Genomic DNA, 7,890 nt, shown 5'->3' on the forward strand with positions numbered 1-7,890 from the left:
ACCGAGTGTAAATCAGGGGTCTACCTGTAGCTCGCAGCCCACCTATGAGTAGATCGCCAAACAATTCTGAAAGTACATGCAATTTGACAAGTAATCAGACCCCACAAGCTCCCAGCTACTATCTAATCAACGCAACATTGACATTATGCCACCCATGGTTAGCCACTATTGGCTCAAAAAGCCAAACCTAACACAATATCTGCCAATTCATTTAAAGTAATACTGCCCCTGTCTGTCTTTTCTATCACTCTGTGTGTAGCCAGTTGATGTCATATCCATCTTGTGGGTTGACAGAAATACTTTCCCCAACACCTTCTCATTGAAATGTTAATGGCTTACCTGACAGAAGTATATCATGTGTATCTATTATTTGTTATTTGTTAAGTTAACTTTGTCATGAAATGAGCAGCAGCAGCAGCAGTACAGAACCATCGCTACACCGGCACATTAGAAGGCACATTCCTCACTTGCTAGATGCACAATTAAAGGGTCAGATGCGCAACTAAAGGGAAAGTACTTTAGTCTAGTTCTCTTCCAGACCAAAATGGCCTTCTGATGTGATGTCATCTTTTACTGCAGTGGGCTAAATCTGGGTCAACACAGAGTGTTTCTTGGTAGTCTTAAACAAACCTGCTTTGAAACAGAAGTATACACCTCACACACATGGTTATGGTCTTAAAAACAGAAGACACCTGTAACATGTCAGATAAAGAGTTGAAATGTATTCAATTATGAGTTTGCATCCCAATATTACTGTCATGTTTTGTCATATATTGTCTTGTCCTTGTGCTTTCCCTTCTGTTCGTTTCCCCCTGCTGGTCTTATTAGGTTCGTTCCCTTTTTCTATCCCTCTCTCTCCCCCTCCCTCTCTCTCTTCTCTCTATCGTTCCGTTCCTGCTCCCAGCTGTTCCTCATTCTCCTAACTCACTCATTTACTCTTTTCACACCTGTCCCCTATTTTGCCCTCTGATTAGAGTCCCTATTTCTCCCCTTGTTTTCCGCTTCTGTCCTTGTCGGATCCTTGTATGATGTTCGCTGTGCTGTGTCCTTGTCTCGCCCTGTCGTGTTTTGTCTCCTTCAGATGCTGCGTGTGAGCAGGTGTCTTAGTCTGCTACGGTCGGTGCCTTCCCGAAGCAACCTGCAGTCAATGGTCGAGTCTCCAGTCTGTCCTCGTTACTACGAGTGGATTTAAGTTTTTTCCTGTTTTGTTTTCTTCTTGATTTTTCCAGGATTATTACTTTTGCCATATACTGGAATAAAGACTCTGTTTTCGCTAAGTCGCTTTTGGGTCCTCATTCACCAGCATAACAATTACACTTCATAGACTTCACAGAAGACAGAAATATAAAAACACTGGATGTTTCAGACAGGTTTTTTTTTATTATGTTAATTGATTATGAAATTATGACAAATATTAATAACAGTCCACCCATGAGGCCACTAGAAGGCGATTTAGTCATTTGGTACCCATTGACATGGACTCAGAACATCCCGTTTCTGTCACGCCCTGATCTGCTTCACCTGTCCTTGTGTTTCTCCACCCCCCTCCAGGTGTCACCCATCTTCCCCATTATCCCCTGTGTGTTTATACCTCTGTTCTCTGTTCATCTGTTGCCAGTTTGTCTTGTTTGTCAGGTCAACTTTTCCCCAGTCTCTCTTTTCTCACCCTCCTGGTTTTGACCCTTGCCTGTCCTGACTCTGAGCCCACGTGCCGGCCTGCGCATTTAACCCTACTCTGGATTATCGACCTCTGCCTGACCTGACCCGGGGCCTGCCTGCAGTCCTGTACCTTGGCCTCACTACTCTGGATTATCGACCCCTGCCTGCCTTGACCTGTCGTTTGCCTGCCCCAGTTGTTGCAATAAACATTGTTACTTCAACACAGTCTGCACTTGGGTCTTATCTGAAACCTGATCCTTTCATTGTTTCTCTATGAACAATTGTAATTTTGAGAGTGAAAAATAGAATAAAAATGTGAAACCAGGAAAAAATATAACGGAGAAAATATAATTTGTGAAAATATAAAACAGAAAACAGTGCACTATTTTCTCCTATACACTAAGGACACTAGTTGTAGGGGAGAAGAAAAGAAGAATATGCCTATTTGAAAGTTAGAAAAAAAATGAGTAGCTCGTGTAACGTGTAGGTTATTCATGACTTTAATGAAGGAATAATAATAAGGAATAATAATAATAATAATAATAATAAATACAAAAACAACAAACGGAACGTGAAACCTATTACAGCCTATCTGGTGACTACAACACAGAGACAGGAACAAACACCCACAAAATACAACGCGAAAGTCAGGCTGTCTAAATACGGTTCTCAATCAGAGACAACGACAAGCACCTGACTGATTGAGAATCGCCCCAGGCAACCAAGCCTAACTAGACACACCCCTAATCAGCCGCAATCCCAAATAATACAAACCCCAATACGAATACAACATATAAACCCATGTCACACCCTGGCCTACCCAAACATATAACAAAAACACAAAATACAATGACCAAGGCGTGACAGCTCGCAACATTTAAAAACATTTTTTTTAAGTAGCTCTCATGCTAGAAAATGTTGGAGACCCCTGGTGTAGACGTTATCTACGTAGTCTGTGTGGTTAGAGAATTTGGTACCGGCGAATGTCAAAGTATCAGTCTGACATCTGATAATAGAGCCGAATGGGATAGTTGCTATTTTACAGGCTCGTAACCAATTGTGCTATTCTGTGTGTTTTTATTTTATTTTTTCGTTGTTTGTAACTTTTTTTGTACATAATGTTTCTGCCACAGTCTCTATTGACCGCAAAGAGCTTCTGGACATCAGAACTTTGATTATACTCACCACGGACTGGATGAAGTTTTACGGCTACTCACGGACCAGGCCCAAATCCCCGTCATTCGCATGAAGAGGAGACCCAGATATAAGGGCCGCGATCCAGGTGCTTGGTGAGAATTTGTAGGCGAGTGGATAATCTGCCTTTACCATCCATCCTACCGGCGAACGTACAATCACTTGAGAGAAAAACTCTGAAAAAATAATTCTAGACCACCTTTACTAAACACACGTAAAAAGCTCTCCCTCGCCTTCCATATGGCAAATCTGACCCTAATTCGATCTTCCTAAATAAATTTACAAGCAAAAACTCAAGCAGGAAGTACCAGTGGATATGATCTGGTATTCATCCAATGGCATTGAGGAGTATACCACATCTGTTACGGACTTCATCCATAAGTGCATCAACGACATCGTCCCCACAATTTAAGTACATATCCCAACCAGAAGCCATGGGTTACAGGCAACATCTGCACTGAGATAAAGGCTAGAGTTACTGCTTTCAAGGAGCGGGAAACTAATCCGGACGCTTATAAGAAATGCCTCTATACCCTCTGACGAACCATCAAAGAGGCAAAGCATCAATACAGGACTAAGATTGAATCCTACTACACCGGCTCTGACACTCATCGGATGTGGCAAGGCTTGCAAACTATTACGGATTACAAATGGATACCCAGCCACGAGCTGCCCACTGACACGTGTCTAACAGACAAGCTAAATGCCTTCTATGCTCACTTTGAGGTATGGAAGAGTGAACCATACCTGAGAGCACCAGCTGTTCCGGACAACAGTGTCATAACACTCTCCGTAGTCGAAGTGAGTAAGACCTTTTATACAGGTCAATATTAACAAAGCCGCAGGGCGGATTACCACGACCAACTGGCAAGTGTCTTCACTGACATGTTCAACCATTCCCTGATCAAGTCTGTAAAACCTACGGTTTCAAGCAGACCACCATAGCCCCTGTGCCAAGAATGCCAAGGTTACCAGCCTAAATGACTAATGCCCCTTAGCACTCACGTCTGAAGCCATGAAGTGCTTTGAAAGGCTGGTCATGGCTCACATAAATACCATCATGTCAGAATCCCTAGACTCACTACAATTTGCATACTGACCAGATGCCCTTTCCCACCTGGACAAAAGGAACACCTACGTGAGAATGCTGTTTGTTGACTACAGCTCAGTGTTCAACACCATAGTGCCCATAAAGCTCATCACTAAGCTAAGGACACTGGAACTGAACACCTCCCTCTGCAACTGGATCCTAGACTTCTTTACGGGCCACACCCAGGTGGTAAGGGTAGGCAACAACAAATTTTCCACACTGATCCTCAACACGGGGGACCCTCAGAGGTGGGTGCTTAGTCTCCTCCTGTACTCCCTGTTCATAAACGACTGCGTGGCCACGCACAACTACAACACCATCATTAAGTTTTCCAACGACACAATGGTGGTAGGTCCGATCACCAACAACAATGAGACAGCCTATAGAGAGGAGGTCAGAGACCTGGCAGTGTGGTGCAAGGACACAAACACCTCCCTCAACATGAGCAAGACAAAGGGTTTGATCATGGACTACAGGAAAAGGAGGGTCGAGCACGCCCCCATTCACATTGACTGGGCTGTAGTGGAGCGGGTTGAGAGCTTCAAGTTCCTTGGTGTCCACAACACTATTTTATGTTTTTTATTTCACCTTCATTTAACCAGGTAGGCTAGTTGAGAACACGTTCTCATTTACTGCGACCCGGCCAAGATAAAGCAAAGCAGTGCGACACAAACAACAAAACAAAGTTACACATGGAATAAACAAACATACAGTCAAAACAAACATACAAACATACAATAGAAAAAGTATATATACAATGTGTGCAAATGAGGTAGGCAATAAATAGGCCATAGTGGCGAAATAATTACAATATAGCAATTAAACACTGGAGTGATGGATGTGCAGAATATGAGTGTGCAAGTAGAAATATTGGGGTGCAAAGGAGCAAAATAAATCAATTAAATAACAGTAAGGGGATGAGATAGTTGGATGGGCTATTTACAGGTGCAGTGAACTGTGAGCTGCTCTGACAGCTGGTGCTTAAAGCTAGTGAGGGAGATATGAGTCTCCAGCTTCAGTGATTTTTGCAGTTTGTTCCAGTCATTGGCAGCAGGGAACTGGAAGGAAAGGTGGCCGAATGAGGAATTGGCTTTGGGGGTGACCAGTGAAATATACTTGCTGGAGCGCGTGCTACGGGTGGGTGCTGCTATGGTGACCAGTGAGCTGAGATAAGGCTTTACCTAGCAAAGACTTATAGATGACTTGGAGCCAGTGGGTTTGGCGACGAATATGAAGCGATGGCCAGCCATTGGCTAATAGCAGTAATGCCAAATTGAGTGTTCCATCCAATAATTCTTTAAATAAAAAGCTAAATAATCATTGGTATGACCACCTTAAAACAATTCTATGTTAGCTTAGAACCCCAATCCACAATCATGTTGGTTAACAATAGGACAGTATACCCTTACGGAAAAAAACACATGAATGTGATCGTGACAATGTGAAGTGTTCCAAAAACATCTTTCATGTGATCTTATGTGAAGTTAATGTAATAACATGTGACAACTACACGTGTGAAAGCATGTGGTTTTTCTGTAAGGGTCCAACTTCTCTCACAACCAAGCCCTAACATTTTCCTGTAGTATCAAAGCACCAATAGATACATTATACTATTAACTTTCCCAACTAGAATTATTATTGATACTCAGTCAAGTACCTTTGAAGTAGTTCCAAGCAAACGTTTATACAATAAAGAGCTCTTTGAATTTCTGATCTTTAGACTGTATGACAGGGTTGTATTGAGTCAGAGGAGAACAAAACCACATCCATTCAAGACTTGAATAAACAGGATGACATATTTTTGCCCTCTCTTGCCAGTTTTCCTAAATGTGTCCAACAAACTATAACTCATCCCTAGAATAGGCTACATGGCTAATTTGACTATCTTTGATATGAATGTCAATACTGAAACAAAACAGTTTCACAGTCAAAGACGTACAAGACTTGTCTAACCAACTTCTTCTTCGTCTGATGAGGAGTAGGAAGGATCGGACCAAAATGCAGCGTGGTACATGTTACATTTATTAGATCAGAACACGAAAAATACAAAATAACAAAGTGAGGGAAAGAAATGAAAATTGAAGCAGTTCTGTATGGTGAAAACAAAGACACAGAAAACAACTACCCACAACCCATAGTGGGAAAACAGGCTGCCTAAGTATGATTCTCAATCAGAGACAACGATTGACAGCTGCCTCTGATTGGGAACCATACTAGGCCAAACACCTAGAAATATAACAAAACATAGAATGCCCACCCCAACTCACGCCCTGACCAAACTAAAATAGAGACATAAAAAAGGAACTAACATCAGAACGTGACAACTTGCCAAGAATAGAAATTAGCTTTCATCTGAAATCCTCTGTTAGTGTCACAATATAATTTGATAATTAGTCACTAAGGGTCATTACGTAGTTAACACATAATGCCACCTCTGTACCTGGTGACCAAGCGGGGCAGTCATACAATAGCAATAGGGAGGAAACAGAGAGGCTGTAACAGACACTGTCAGCTGGGTTGGGGGTAGGAAAGCTGGACCAGACAGACCGGACGTCCTGCTAACAAGGTTGTGAACACAGATGTGACCAGCGATCCAGCCTCAGCACATGCCCAATGTGCCAGTATTGAAGCAGTGGATAGCCCAGTATGATTGATTACTGAGTGTTAGTGTTTGCTGTTATCAACTACTGAATGGTTTTCATGCTCCATGGAATTCTCCTTCAATTAAACAATATGTTTAATCATACTGTAGCAATAGAATAAACCCATCATTTAAAAAAAGGAATAGGTTAGTTAAAACACCAGTGTATGAAATTGAGATGTGTGTTTATACTGAGCTGGTTGTCTGGCTGTTACAGAGGAATCATCACCCTCCAGTCGAGCAGAGCTCTTGTTACCAACTAGCTCTCACAGTCTTCCGTCATAATTAGAAGTTCATCCATGTTTCTCAAACGTCAAATTTCGAAGTCGTTCCAAACATCATTTTTCTAAATGTTAAGGTTATTAAGTTTAGGCATGAACACCTCATTTTTAAGGTAAGGGTTAAGGTTTGGGATAAGGTTAAAACAAAAATCTCAAAAACAACTCTCTATCGCTTGGTTCAAACTTGCAACCTTGGCTCAAGAGCTGTTGTTAACGCCCATCCACCATCCCTGTCCACAACGCCCTTGCAAAACTGGCACCTAGTTGAAGGTAAGAGCGCTCATTGTGTCCCCTAGTGGCCAGTTTCCATGTCATCTACTGACGTCCTCAAACACGGATGGACGTTGAATACTGACTTGTATCACCGGTGACCTGGCTGCTTTTTACAGGGGAGGACGACAGACTGAACACAGGTAAACAAGAGGCTCTTGTGATGTCCTCCTGGGGACCAGAAACAGGATTCCATTGAAAGACACACCTAGCTGGAGAATCGGTCTAGCTTGGTCATTGTCTGTGGCCAACCCAATAAACTTGAATGCTTCCCTTTCTCTCTCTCTCTCTCTCTCTCTCTCTCTCTCTCTCTCTCTCTCTCTCTCTCTCTCTCTCTCTCTCTCTCTCTCTCTCTCTCTCTCTCTCTCTCTCTCTCTTTCAATCTCCCTCACCCCTCCCCTCTCTCTTTCTGTTTCTCAGATACAGTCCTCACATTGCAGATCATCAAGTGTAATCTATCCAGCCTATTCACAGGTCCCCAGGGGGCACTGGGCCATGCTCAATTAGGTCAGTATGTCTGTCTCTCTGCATTACATGCACATGGCTGCACATAGTCTATGTGTGATTCAGGCACTGGAGGGAAGTTGACTCTGTTTAATTGGCTAGACTAAACTATACCTTGTGTTTATTAACAACATATGCAGTTGTATTTAACAAATCAAATATACATGGTAAATGACAAAGCTCAGCTTTGATGGAAAGGCATGCTTCATTAGGTACATTTAAGTTTTTTGCAAGCACCAGAGACTTTATGA

The sequence above is a fragment of the Oncorhynchus gorbuscha genome, linkage group LG07 (assembly GCF_021184085.1).
Source record: "Oncorhynchus gorbuscha isolate QuinsamMale2020 ecotype Even-year linkage group LG07, OgorEven_v1.0, whole genome shotgun sequence".
NCBI classification, from domain to species: Eukaryota; Metazoa; Chordata; class Actinopteri; order Salmoniformes; family Salmonidae; genus Oncorhynchus; species Oncorhynchus gorbuscha.